The sequence below is a fragment of the Neomonachus schauinslandi genome, chromosome 3, assembly GCF_002201575.2.
Source record: "Neomonachus schauinslandi chromosome 3, ASM220157v2, whole genome shotgun sequence".
NCBI lineage: Eukaryota > Metazoa > Chordata > Mammalia > Carnivora > Phocidae > Neomonachus > Neomonachus schauinslandi.
In genome coordinates, this window is record NC_058405.1 from 112987887 (window position 1) to 113000056 (window position 12170).

At 36.6% G+C, this 12170-nt stretch overlaps 1 protein-coding gene across 3 annotated transcripts in view; it reads left to right on the forward strand.

Annotated features, from left to right (window-relative positions):
• EPC2 (enhancer of polycomb homolog 2) overlaps positions 1-12170 on the forward strand; it is a 123745-nt gene that overhangs the window by 53123 nt on the left and 58452 nt on the right. The window contains exon 1 of one of the 3 annotated variants that reach the window (XM_021702802.1): positions 2428-2500. The exons of the other annotated variants lie outside the window; for them this stretch is intronic. The gene's annotated coding sequence lies outside the window, so the exon portion shown is untranslated. Of the gene's footprint in view, positions 1-2427; positions 2501-12170 lie in introns of those variants that run through there. 3 annotated transcript variants of the gene reach the window in all.

Consider the following 12170-nt stretch of genomic DNA (forward strand, 5'->3'; position numbering starts at 1 on the left):
TTTGTTTACATTGTAATAAGTTCTTTATTTTGACCTTCCATTACCCCTTTTATTTAATATGGTAAAATTTTGCTGTTAACATTAAGTATCTCAGAATTTTAGAACATGAAGGAACTTGAGATACTGTTTCAGTATTTTTTCATAAGTATTCTGAAGCTAATTTGTGTCTAGTTTTGAACTCAGCTAAATGGTTCTTGAAAATAGGACTCCTTATGTTGTTTTGAAAGGAAAGGTCTCTTCCTTGTCTCACTGCATTACACCTACAAATACAGATCAGTAGACCATCTCACCTGCTTCTTGGCTGAAAGAAAGGAGAGTTCAGGAGGATGGGATAGGTGGGAAGTAGCACCCCCTTGTTACCTGCCAGGCAGGGAGAGGAACTTACTGAAAGGAGATTGACTTCTGCTATTTGTATCTGCAGCAAAGATAATAAAGCCCTGGGAAGGTGCCAGTCTTGCATTATGCTAGTATGCACTTCAGTACATGTGAGGGTGGCTTCTCAGTCTCATAAAGCTGACCATTGTCAAGTCAACATTGGGAAAAGAAGAAAAATTCCACTTATTCAATGTAAAGTGGACCTGTATATTCCACTAGGTTTTCAGCAGGCGTGAGATAGATGCTGGCCTAACATCTAACTTCAGTCTCATTATCCTTGCAGTGCCCTTTGCTGTTCTCATTAACAAAAATGATGATAATTGACCCTTTACCCTGGTGGGACAAACATGTTTTGATTGGTAAGAGTTGGAAAAGATCCCAAATGAAGAGCATTGCTTTGTTTATACGGTAGAACTCTTGGTGAAAAGGATGCATTCTAGGAACATCACTTTTTGTAAAAATGTTACTAGGTCTGTATTAAGCAGTTAAATTGAGCACAGATGTCGTGAAATGAATCACACATTTAAATAAATATTAGAAAAAAAACAATCCTATGAGTACAGAAGGAGAGTGTATCAGATTTGTGGAGAACACATTCCAGGTGAAGCTAGATCCCACGTTGGGGTGATTTGGAGGCACGGTAGCAGGAATAGTGAGCCAGACTAGACCCTAAGGGCAACCCACATTCAGGTCAACTGTCTCTAAGGATCTCTGTTCTCAGGATTATGCTGAGCCTCCTATTCTTGGGTAAAGCTGTGAGTGTGGGTGTGAAGGCTGAAATGGTAGAGCAGTACCTGGGTAGCTGCTAATGCAGGAAGGAGGAAACCCAAAACTCAGAGTATTAAAGTAATGCCAGGTGTTTTGGGAAAAAGCAAAATAATCATTTGGTGGTCTGGCTAGAGAGATGAAAAAGAAGTCATAGTACAAAGAGAGTGCCTTTGGGGCCTTTATGCATTTATTTATGCCCACTATTAAAAAATTTAAAAATTGGGGTGCCTGAGTAAAATACAGCATCACAAATTAAAGACCATGGCTAAAGAAATTCAAGAGAAAACAAAGACACTACAGTAAGAGGTAAGTTTGATGCATAATAGTGCATATTTTAGGCATGATGTAATTAATAGACAAAAGCAAAAAAGTAAGACTGGTTTTAAGGTGCTGCATATTTCAGTGCATGTTTCCTGGCACTGAAGCATTTAAAACTCTCCTCCGGGGCCACACAAAGATGATAACGTGATGTAACCCAGCACACCTGATTTTGTTAATAGGAGTAACCAGAAATAGGCTTTCAGCATATTCACCTAGCAGCTCACATTTCCATGGAAGATTCTTCAGTGACACCACACTGCCCTGAGAGTTGGCACCTTTAGCATTTTGTGTGTCTCCCTATCTACCATAAAAGACTAAATTTCCTTCTCATCTTACCCCCATAATACAACTTAATGGGCTGCCTACCTATAAAAATATTTTCTTATATGCTTATTTCCTGACAGTTTTAATAGAAGACTAAACTTTTCTTTCCACAGTTATGGGTAAAGAGCATAGTAAAATAGCATTTACTGATTGCCATGCCCAGGTCCTTTTAGTGTTTCACATGTATTAAGTCAGTTATGCCTTAAAGGAACCTTATAAGGCAGCTAGTGTTTTTATCCCCCTTTTAAAAAAATATTACATAAAGAGCCCAAAGTAATACAGCTAGCAAATGGAAGAGTCAGAATTTGAACCAGGCCCTCTGGCTCCAGAGTGTACCTATTTAACTCTGATACACTGTTTTTCAGTCATGGCTCATCATTCTAAGATGCAAATACTGATACACATTAAACAAATACATTTCTATTCAGATGTGGTTGATGATAGAATCAACAATGGGAGTAAAGGATTCCTTTTTTCATTTGTTGTGTGTGTGTGTGATGGATAAATTGCAGGATAGAGGATAGGTTGTCTGCTGATAGAAAAGGAAATCCTGGATGTGAAAGGCAGATGCAAACACCTGTTATGACACTTTTCTGGTTTGGCCTGGCAGGGTTGATTGATGAATGGAAGAGCACTGTGCATGGGGATGAAGGAGATGCCAGGAAGAGAGAGAAGCTTGAAGAAAAGGGAACCGTGAGAGTAATATAAACAAGTAATGAAAGCGCATTTTACAGTTTTGCTTAGGGTAGTGAGGAGCTCTGAAGACAATCCTGCAATTTTCATGGAGGGAGGTCCAAGTTGGGAAAGGGCTGTGTGGCAGTTACTGATTTTAACCTCCAGCTAAACGCTGTGGTGGGCAAACAATAAAATTTGCTTTGGGTGGAATGAATTGGACTTCATAGGACCTTGGTCAAGTGGGCTTTATTTTTTCTTTAAGAAAAAATCAGAGTTACTAGTACTTCTCATGGTTGTTCAGAAGAGGCTAAAATGGAAAATAGAAGTGATGTAAAAGATGAAAGAAGAAAAACAGCCTCCATGATGATGTTACCTTTTAAATAACCCAAGATAATATTTTAGTGGTTAAAATAATTTTTTCTCACATTCTTCAGTAGTTAATACAATAATCAGAGTTGTAGGAATATAAGAACCCCCCCCACCCCACCCCTGTGGAGGTTAAATAAATTCTCCCTTTTCACCCTAAATTGGATCTTGTTCAAAAATACTTCTCATCCCTGGCTTAAGAATCTCTTTTGTGGGGCACCTGGGTAGCTCAGTAGGTTAAGCATCCATTCTTAGTTTAGGCTCAGGTCATGGGATCAAGCCCCACATCTGGCCTCAGTACTCAGCAGGGAGTCTGCTTGGGATTTTCTCCCTTGCCCTCTGCCCCCCCCCCCCCCCCCCCCTCCTTCCTTCCTCCCCCCCTCTGAAAGAAATCTTTCTTTCGTTCTTTTTTTTTTTTTTTTAAAGATTTTATTTATTTGAGAGAGAGCACGAGAGGGGAGGGGGCAGAGGGAGAAGGAGAAGCAGACCCCCCACTAAGCAGGGAGCCCACATAGGGCTCGATCCCAGGACCCCGGGTTCATGATTCCAGCCAAAGGCAGATGCTTAACCAACTGAGCCACCCAGGCACCCACCACTCTCTTGAAATAAACCTTTTTTTTTTTTTTTAAAAGAAGAATCTCCTTTGTTTCTCTGATAGAAACTAAGGAAATAGAATTGGGGGTTTGATAAGTTGAGATGTACTTTCTATAATAAAAAATAAAATGTTAATTGCAGAAAAGAGTAATAAACCCAGGACACCTTGCTGGCTCAGTCAGTAGAGTGTGTGACTCTTGATCTTGGGGTAGTGACTTTGAGCCCCACAGTGGGTATGGAGATTACTTTAAAAAAAAAAAAGAAAAGAAGAATCCCATGTTGCAGAGATAAGCAACAGAGATAAAAATCTTTTCTTCCCTTTTTTCCAAATTTGTGTTTTATTTTTATTTATTTATTTATTTAAAGATTTTATTTATTTATTTGAGAGAGAGAATGAGAGACAGAGAGCATGAGAGGGAGGAGGGTCAGAGGGAGAAGCAGACTCCCTGCCGAGCAGGGAGCCCGATGCGGGACTCGATCCCGGGACTCCAGGATCATGACCTGAGCCGAAGGCAGTCGCTTACTTAACCAACTGAGCCACCCAGGCGCCCCAAATTTGTGTTTTATTATGTGTGTGTATATACGTATGTGTTTGTGGGTTTTGCTTTTTTACTTAGTACTAATAAGCATTTTTCCAAGTCATTAACTAGCTTTAATAATTTTCAAAGCTATATAATATTACAAGGAATTTGTTTTGTGTCCTTCAGTAGTCAGCAGGAACCCATAAGAAAGCAAGCCAGTACTGAAGGTTTTTGTTTACACCTTTTTTTAAAAGATTTTTATTTATTTGAAAGAGAGAGACAGAGCATGAGCAAGGGGGAGGAGGCAGAGGGAGAGGAAAAGCGGAGCGGGGACCCCAGGAACCCCAGATCATGACCTGAGCCAAAGCCGATGCTTAACCTCTTAACCAATTGAGCCACCCAGGCACCCCTACTTACACTTTAATTAGCAAGGAGTTTTAGACCCAGATTATTTGTGGTTTTGTTATTAGTAAAATACGAATTTGTGTGTTTAAATATTAGGAAATTAGTAATTTCATTAGTAAAATAGAATTTTCATTTCAAGGAGAAACAGGATTTTAGGTTTTAAAAAGAGTAATAGTTTCTCATGATTTTTTCAAAAGCTAGTGTGCAGCGAACTCTTTTTAGATAAAACCTGATTTACTTCAGGTGGTGCATTGCATTCAGTTGTCACGTCTCTTCAAACTAGTCATACTAAGGCTTTTTGTGCTCTTACCACTGACATTTTTGAGTACAGGCCAGTTATTTTGTAGAATGTTTCTCAGTTTGGGTTTACCTGTTTCCTCATGACTTGATTCAAGTCAAAATGGGGTGTTATTGTTGTTGTTGTTTTATTGTGGTAAAAAAACATAACAAATGTTCTGTATTAATTTGTAAGTCTGTATTGTAGTATTAACTATATGCACATTGTTGTACGACAGATCTTTAGTAGAAGTTTTTCATTTTGCCTTACTGAAACTGTACCTTTTGAACAACTAACTCCCTGTTACACCCTCCCCTCAACCCCTGGCAACCACCATTCCACTTTTTGTTTCTGTGACTTTGACTACTTTAGTTACCTCATATAAATGGAATCATGTGTATTTGTCTTTTTGTGACTGCTTTATTTCACTTGGCATAATGTCTTTAAGGTTCATCAGTGTTGTAGCATATGACAAGATTTCATTCTTTTTAAAACTGAATAACATCCCATTGTATGTATATATCACATTTTGTTTATCCGTTCATCTGTTGATGGACATTTAGGTTGCTTCAACCTCCTGGCTGTTGTAAATAATATTGCAGTGAAGATGGGTCTTTACATATCTCTTTGAGATCCTCTTTTCACTTTTTTTGGTTATATACCTGGAAGAGTGATTGCTGGATCACATTGTAGTTGTATTTTTGATTTCTGAGGACCCCCCCCCCCACACACACACACACTGTTTTACACAGTAGCTGCACTGTTGTGCTATCTTACCAACAAGTGTGATTGGGGTGGGGGGGTTAGTGGCCATCCTAATGATGGTGGAGATGGTATCTCATTGTGGTTTTGACTTGTAATTCCCTAGTGACTAGTGATATTGAGCATTTTTTCATATGCTTGTTGGCTATTTGTATACCTTCTTCAGAAAAATGTCTCTTCAGGTCGTTTGCATTTTTTATTGGGTTGTTTTTTGTTCTTGAGTTTAGGAGTTCTTGATGTATTCTGGTTATTAACTCCTTACCAGATATTTGGTTTACAGGTATTTTCTCCCATTCCATTGGTTGCTTTTTCACTCTGTTGATTGTTTCCTTTGCTGTACAGAAATTTTTAAGTTTGATGTAGTCCCATTTGTCTATTTTTGCTTTTGTTGCCCCTGCTTTTGGTATCATCTGCAAGAAGTTGTAGCTAAACCTAGTGTCATGAAGGCTTTCCTGTTTGTTTTTTTTTTTCTAGGAGTTTTATAGTTAGAGGTCTTATGTTTAGGTCTTTAATTCATTTTGAGTTAATATTTATATATAATGTAAGAAAAAGTTTCATCTTAATTTTTTTTTTTTTTTGCATATGAATTTCCAGTTTTTCCAACCCCATTTGTTGAAGAGACTGTCCTTTCTCTTGGCCCCCATTTTGATCATCTATGTAGGGTTTATTTTGTGGCTCTCTGCTCCCTTTTGTTTTTATGCCTCTATACAGATTAGATTATTATAGCTTTGTAATATGTTTTGAAATCTGAAATGTATGTTTTTAAAGTGAGATTTATCTCCAGTAGGGCTGGTTTTTGAAAAGAACATTTGGTGAAGTGTTCAGTAAAGAGTCTTTCTAGTAAAGGAAATTATTCATTGCCCTCCAATTTATGTTTTATATGTTTGGAATTATTTAGATCTATTTAAATTCCCATTTCAAAACTTTCTGATAACTGTACTGAATTTATTTCCTAGTCCATTCAGTGCTTTGATTAAAACAAATGTTTATAAAAATACTGCTATTTAATTTCTCATGTTTCCAACCATTTAGTGGGCTGTGGAGATACATGATTTTCAAAGATTTTATTTATTTAAGAGGGAGAGCATGCGCATGAGGAAGGGTTGGGGGAGGGGCAGAGGGAGAGGGACAAGCAAACTCCCTGCAGGGAGCCCGATGCAGGGCTTGATCCCAGGACCCCGAGATCATGACCTGAGCCCAAGTCAGAAGCTTAAGCCACCCAGCGCCCCATTCTGTGACTTATTTATTAATTTTATACTATTGGATACTAATAGCATATGTATTTTTGCACATAAAATATATAATTGTAGAATTAGTTTGTACTGGTTAAGCTCAGATACTGCCTGCACCCAGGTGTCTAAGTGAGGCTTTTTACCTCATTCTGTATTGAATGATTTATTGAGAGTGAATGAGAAAGATATGAGGTCTGGACAGAAAGTAGAGGAGAATCTCAGGTAGTACATAGAGATCACTGACCCAGAATATTTTTTTAAACACAAAATTGTTTTCACAAATTAATATAACTTTATTTTTAGTAGGTAATGCATTCAGATGATTTCAAAATAAAAAGTATATGGAAAACAGCCTTCGGTCACCCTTCCCTTATAAGAAACCACTTTTATTAGGCTATGTATTCTTTTAGGGTTTTGTTGTGCAAAGTCAAACACATAGGAATTTATATTTTTATACCCCCTTTTACACAAAAGTTAACATACTATATGTACTTTTTGGCACTTTGCCTTTTTTTTTTTTTTTTGGTAAGAGTGTAGTCTGGAAATTATCCCATACCAGCATGTAGAACGTGGTCTCATTTCTTTTTTACTGGTGCATAATAGTCCTTTGTGTTTAGATGTGCCAAATTACTAACCAGTTTCCTATAGAAGGGAACTTGGATTATTTCCAGTCTTTTGTTATTACAAATAGGGTTTAAGTGAATAACCGTGAACATACAGAATTTCATAAAGGTGGAATTCTATTTCTTACAGAAATTGCCAAATTGCTGTCTATAGGAGGTACACCATTTTACACTTCCACTAACAATGTATGATAGTGCTTATTTCCTCATAGCCTGATGAAAAGACTGCTTTTGAATTTTTAAATTTTTCCAGTCTGGTAGGTGAGAGATGATACACATTCCTCAGTGTATTATTCTTTTAAATAAAACTTTTATTTTGGAAAAATTTTAGATTTATACGGAAGTTGCGAAGGTAGTAGAGTGTTCCTTTATACCTCTTGTCTGGTTTCAGTTTTCTCTAATAATTACGTTACACATTACACTGCCAAACCTAAGAAACCAATATTGGTACATCATTATTGATTAAAACCCAGACTTTAATTTCTCTTAGTATAGTTTTAATTTGGATTTCTTATTATGAATGAGGTTAACTCTTTACTCTTTTAGGAGCCATTAGCATTTTTATCTCCTGAATTGTTACCTTTGCCCAGTTACCTATTGAGTTGTTAGAAAACAAGGGAGGAATGAATAGTCTGATGGAGAAGAGAGAAAGCTAAAAAGAAACATAATTAGAGGTAGAATAAAAGGATCATTATCTTTATACACTTGACTTTTTTTTTTTTTTTAATCCTTTAGGTCCTGTCTAATATTGTTAGGCTGTAGCCCCTGTCTATTGATGAAAATCTCTCCCTGAAGGATTCAAAGAATCCACTTACCCATTCTCATGGTTTTGCGGTTCCCATAGTTGTCATCTTTGCTACTAATTGTGGCCAGTAATACTTGTTATTTACATAAAATGTGAATTCTTCAGAGTGGAAGAGGGATGTAGTTAGTTGGCCAGTCCGGCAAAAGACTAAAAATAATCCTTATTACAGTATAAACCTGGGGTTTTTTTTTGTTTGTTTGTTTGTTTGTTTGTCGGTAGAGAGACTTGGATTAGTATGTGATCTTGTAGAAGTAGTCTTGGACTCTTCTGCACTTCACTTTTTTTGTACATTGGGTAGGGAATATAAGTAAGGTCTCTGGCTGAATCTTATGATTGTAGGAAATCTTGGAGAATGAAAGTCAAGAGTCCTGGCTAGGAGCGCCTGGGTGGCTCAGTCCACTGGGCTTCCGACTCCTGGTTTCGGCTCAGGTCATGATCTCCAGGTCCTGAGTTTGAGTCCCTGCGCTGGGCTCCGTGCTCAGCAGGGAGTCTGCTTCTCTTTCTCTTCCTCTCCCTCTGCCCTTCCCCCCAGTCTCACACATTTGCTCTCTCTCTCTCTATATATAAAACAAATCTTTAAAGAAAAAAAAAAAGAGTCCTAGTTATATCTGTATTCAATATGATCTCTGGGTACACAATTGAGGCTTGGAGGCTATCAGGACCTTGGAGAGCTCCAAGCAGAGGCAGAGATGTTGCTTCTGAACTTTAGATACACTAAGTTGTCATTGGCTCCCTTTCAAAGCCTGAGGACCCTAAAAATTTACAAATTGGAAAAATTCAGCATATTTCAAATTAGGCATAAGTAAAGTTTATATTTAAGAGCAGAGATTTAGGTTTAGATCAGAGGTTTTCAAAATGTTGCACATCACCACTTGGGAACTTGTTCAAAATGCAAATTAACAAGCCCTTCTCTAGATCTACTGGGTCAGAAACTGGTGGTCAAGCTCAGTAATCTGTGTTTTAAGAAGCTATCCAGAAGATTCTGGTGAATGCGAAAGTTTGAGAAACACTGGTTTAAACGCTTTGATGATACTCATGTAAAGGAGAGACTTCTGAGCCCTTGTCAGATCCCTGGACTTCTTAGGATTAAGAAGTATATATGGGATTCTAAGAAGATGTTTTATTTGAACTGCTTCCTAGTTCATAGGTCTACCTAGTCAGAGTCCACTGTAATGTATACTAGGTCCCATTTAACTGAGATTTAGATATACAATAGCATTGCTGATATAAGACTTGTAAAACTATTCGATTCTGCTTTTTTAAAAAAATAATATACACTTCATATATGTGCATACAACTTCCATGGATATATAGTTCTGAATCCTTATTCTGCTAGTTGAAATCTATCTAGACTCATTATTGATAATTTCTATTTCTTGTAGTTAATCACATTCCCTGTATGTACTCTTGTCCTCTCTCTGTCTGGGATGCCCTTGCATCTACTTTATTTATGCTGAATGGCATTGATATCTATTCTTATTTAGAAGGGAGCCTGTCATACATGTGTACTTGAGGTACAGCCAATATTGGTTGTTTTTGGATTCATTGGATTCATAAACATAATTTTGGAAAGTTGTATAAGAAAGGAAATGCAGAGTTGGAAGAAGAGATAGCACCAATGAGTTTGTAAGTAAATGGCATTCTTAGAAAATGATGTTGTTAATACCTTGAAAGAAGAGCCTTTACAAACAAGGTGTACTTGTATCTCAGTCTTACTTTGTTGCCGGAATTAAAGGGATTGGATATTGGCAAATAATTTGGCAGAAGTTAAACAGTTGGGAAACTTAAAGATACATGACAGTAGGGGCTTAGTTTATACAGATGAAGGTTGCTTCTCCTTCTATTAAAATAAAAATTACCACTGATAATTCATAGGTAAATGTTGGAAATGTTCTTGTCTTGAAATAACTTTAAGTAAAAAATTCTATTAGAGTTTGTTTTTAATTTTTAACATTTGTTTTTTTATCAATCCTGAGTTCCTAATACATTTGGTTCACAACAGCTTGTTTTTTGTTCATTGCCTTTGCTTATTAAATGTAATTTATAAACTTAAACATTTAAGTCCAAAGTGGAACAAAAACAGTCTTTTGATTTACCTATTTTTTTTTGCTCTCTTTGAAATTCAAAGAATTTTTCATTACTGCCGTTAGGATTAGAAGGGTTTAATAGTGTCTGTGTGGTGTCATGGGATAAATTCTGAGTCCTGTGAATCAAAACCCTGAAACCTGTGCTCATCTCACCAGGGTTCTTAACCTCTCAGTTTTTTGATCTGTAAGATAAGGTGTTTCTGGCTCTAAATTATGAAACTTTTTAAAATTTGTATTAACATGTAAATTAACTGCTATGTCTGATCTTCAACTTACTTTTTTGTTTTGTGTTGTTTTTTTAATATGGCTCCAGCAGTAGTGTATTAGAAAGAGAAAATAGTGACAGGGAAGAGGAAAGAGGAAGAGTTGAAAGAGGGAGAAAATTCAGAATAGATTTCATGAATAAGATAAAACTTTCTAGAAATGAAAACTATCCAGATTTTACTTTATGACGGTAAGATTTTTACTTTATTAAAATACTGTTTGAGTAACCATATTTAGTTATTAATTTTCCTCCACACCTGGTGTTTTTTCACCAGCATGAGGAAAAGGAATTATGTGATTAATTGAACAACTGGGTTCTGGTCTGTGACTACCCTTAACAACTGTTAATTTTTAAGACTTTTACTTCTGTTTACTAGAAAGGAGTAACTACTATATAATTTGGGTAAAGCTAATTGGAATCTGGATCTCCCACCGTATCTCTCTTTATTCTAGTTTTCCACTTGACAAGTTGCACGTAGACTTAAAAAAATTTAAGACTTAGGAAGCACTTAATCTGGGCATCCATATTCTTCTTTTCTGTTGTTAATACCTAGCAAAGTATCTACCCTCAAAAATACATATTCAATTCAGAGAAAAATCAGCTTGTAAGGGAAGGACTCTGAAAGAATAGTGGTAAGTATTGTCTCCATCCTCACCGCTTTTAGTGTTTATAGCCTTTTGAATTTATTTTCTTTGATTCCTCTCCAGAAGACAAGCAACGTCAGGTTAAAAATGTTCCATAATAGAAATGGAATAATTTTGATGCAAAAAAAAAAAAAAAAAATTAAATCCGGAATTGCCATCTCGTTTATGCTGTTTTAAATCTGAGTTTTGCTTAAATTTTGCTGCTATATCAAATGTGTGTGGATGAGTGAATTTCTAGGCAAAAACTTTTTTTTTTAATTTCAAAGTAAATGAAAGAAACTATTAGAGGTGTGAGAGAAGAAAGTATATGAGACAGATACGGACTTAAGGTAGGAAACAGTTGTCAAACAGTACATCTCTCTACCCCTTCACTGAAAGTATTCAAGCTGGATTTGACAGCCTTTTTTCTCCCTTGTTTTATGACTTTGTAGTTATTTTGCACACTTAATTTTTAATCACATTAATTGTCTGTTGAGTTTTTGTTAGATTTTTTCCTTAATAGACTACCTTACCATATAAACTAAGATGGGAGGGAGGAGGTCTTCCTCTTCCTTAGATGGAACTCCAACTTATTACTCTTCAGAATATAATTACCAGCTTAGCTACTTGGCCACATTGGCCAAACCCTAACATGATGTCCTCAAGAAGCTTTTTCTACTCTAGAGGAGAAACTTCTTCAGAAATTTTTATTCTTAATCATATTTTTTTGAATTTTTTTTTTTTTTTTTTTTACTGCTGTTGTTTAAAATTTCTTCTTCCTCAGGAGTCAGCATTACCCTTTATGGTTCAGAGACAGTGCAAGTGAGGGTTGTAGCATTGCTAGGTATTACGTGCTGTTGATGAGCACAGTGCAGTTTCTCTTGGGTCTTGGTGCACTCTATTACTAAATGCATTGTAGACCACCCAGATGACCTTAGTTTGCCCATTGTTATGAAAGATGCTCATTAGTGTATGCTGGGTGGAAAGAAGAAATGCAAAGCCCCACTGCTTATAAACTGTTGTCCTGTCCCTCTTCAAGTTTTAAAAAGTGAGGATACGTACATAGGTGACCAGCGTATGGAGCTTTCTTGGCAAATCTTTATATTCATGATATTTTCGTGAACAAACATACCCAACTATGGTAGGG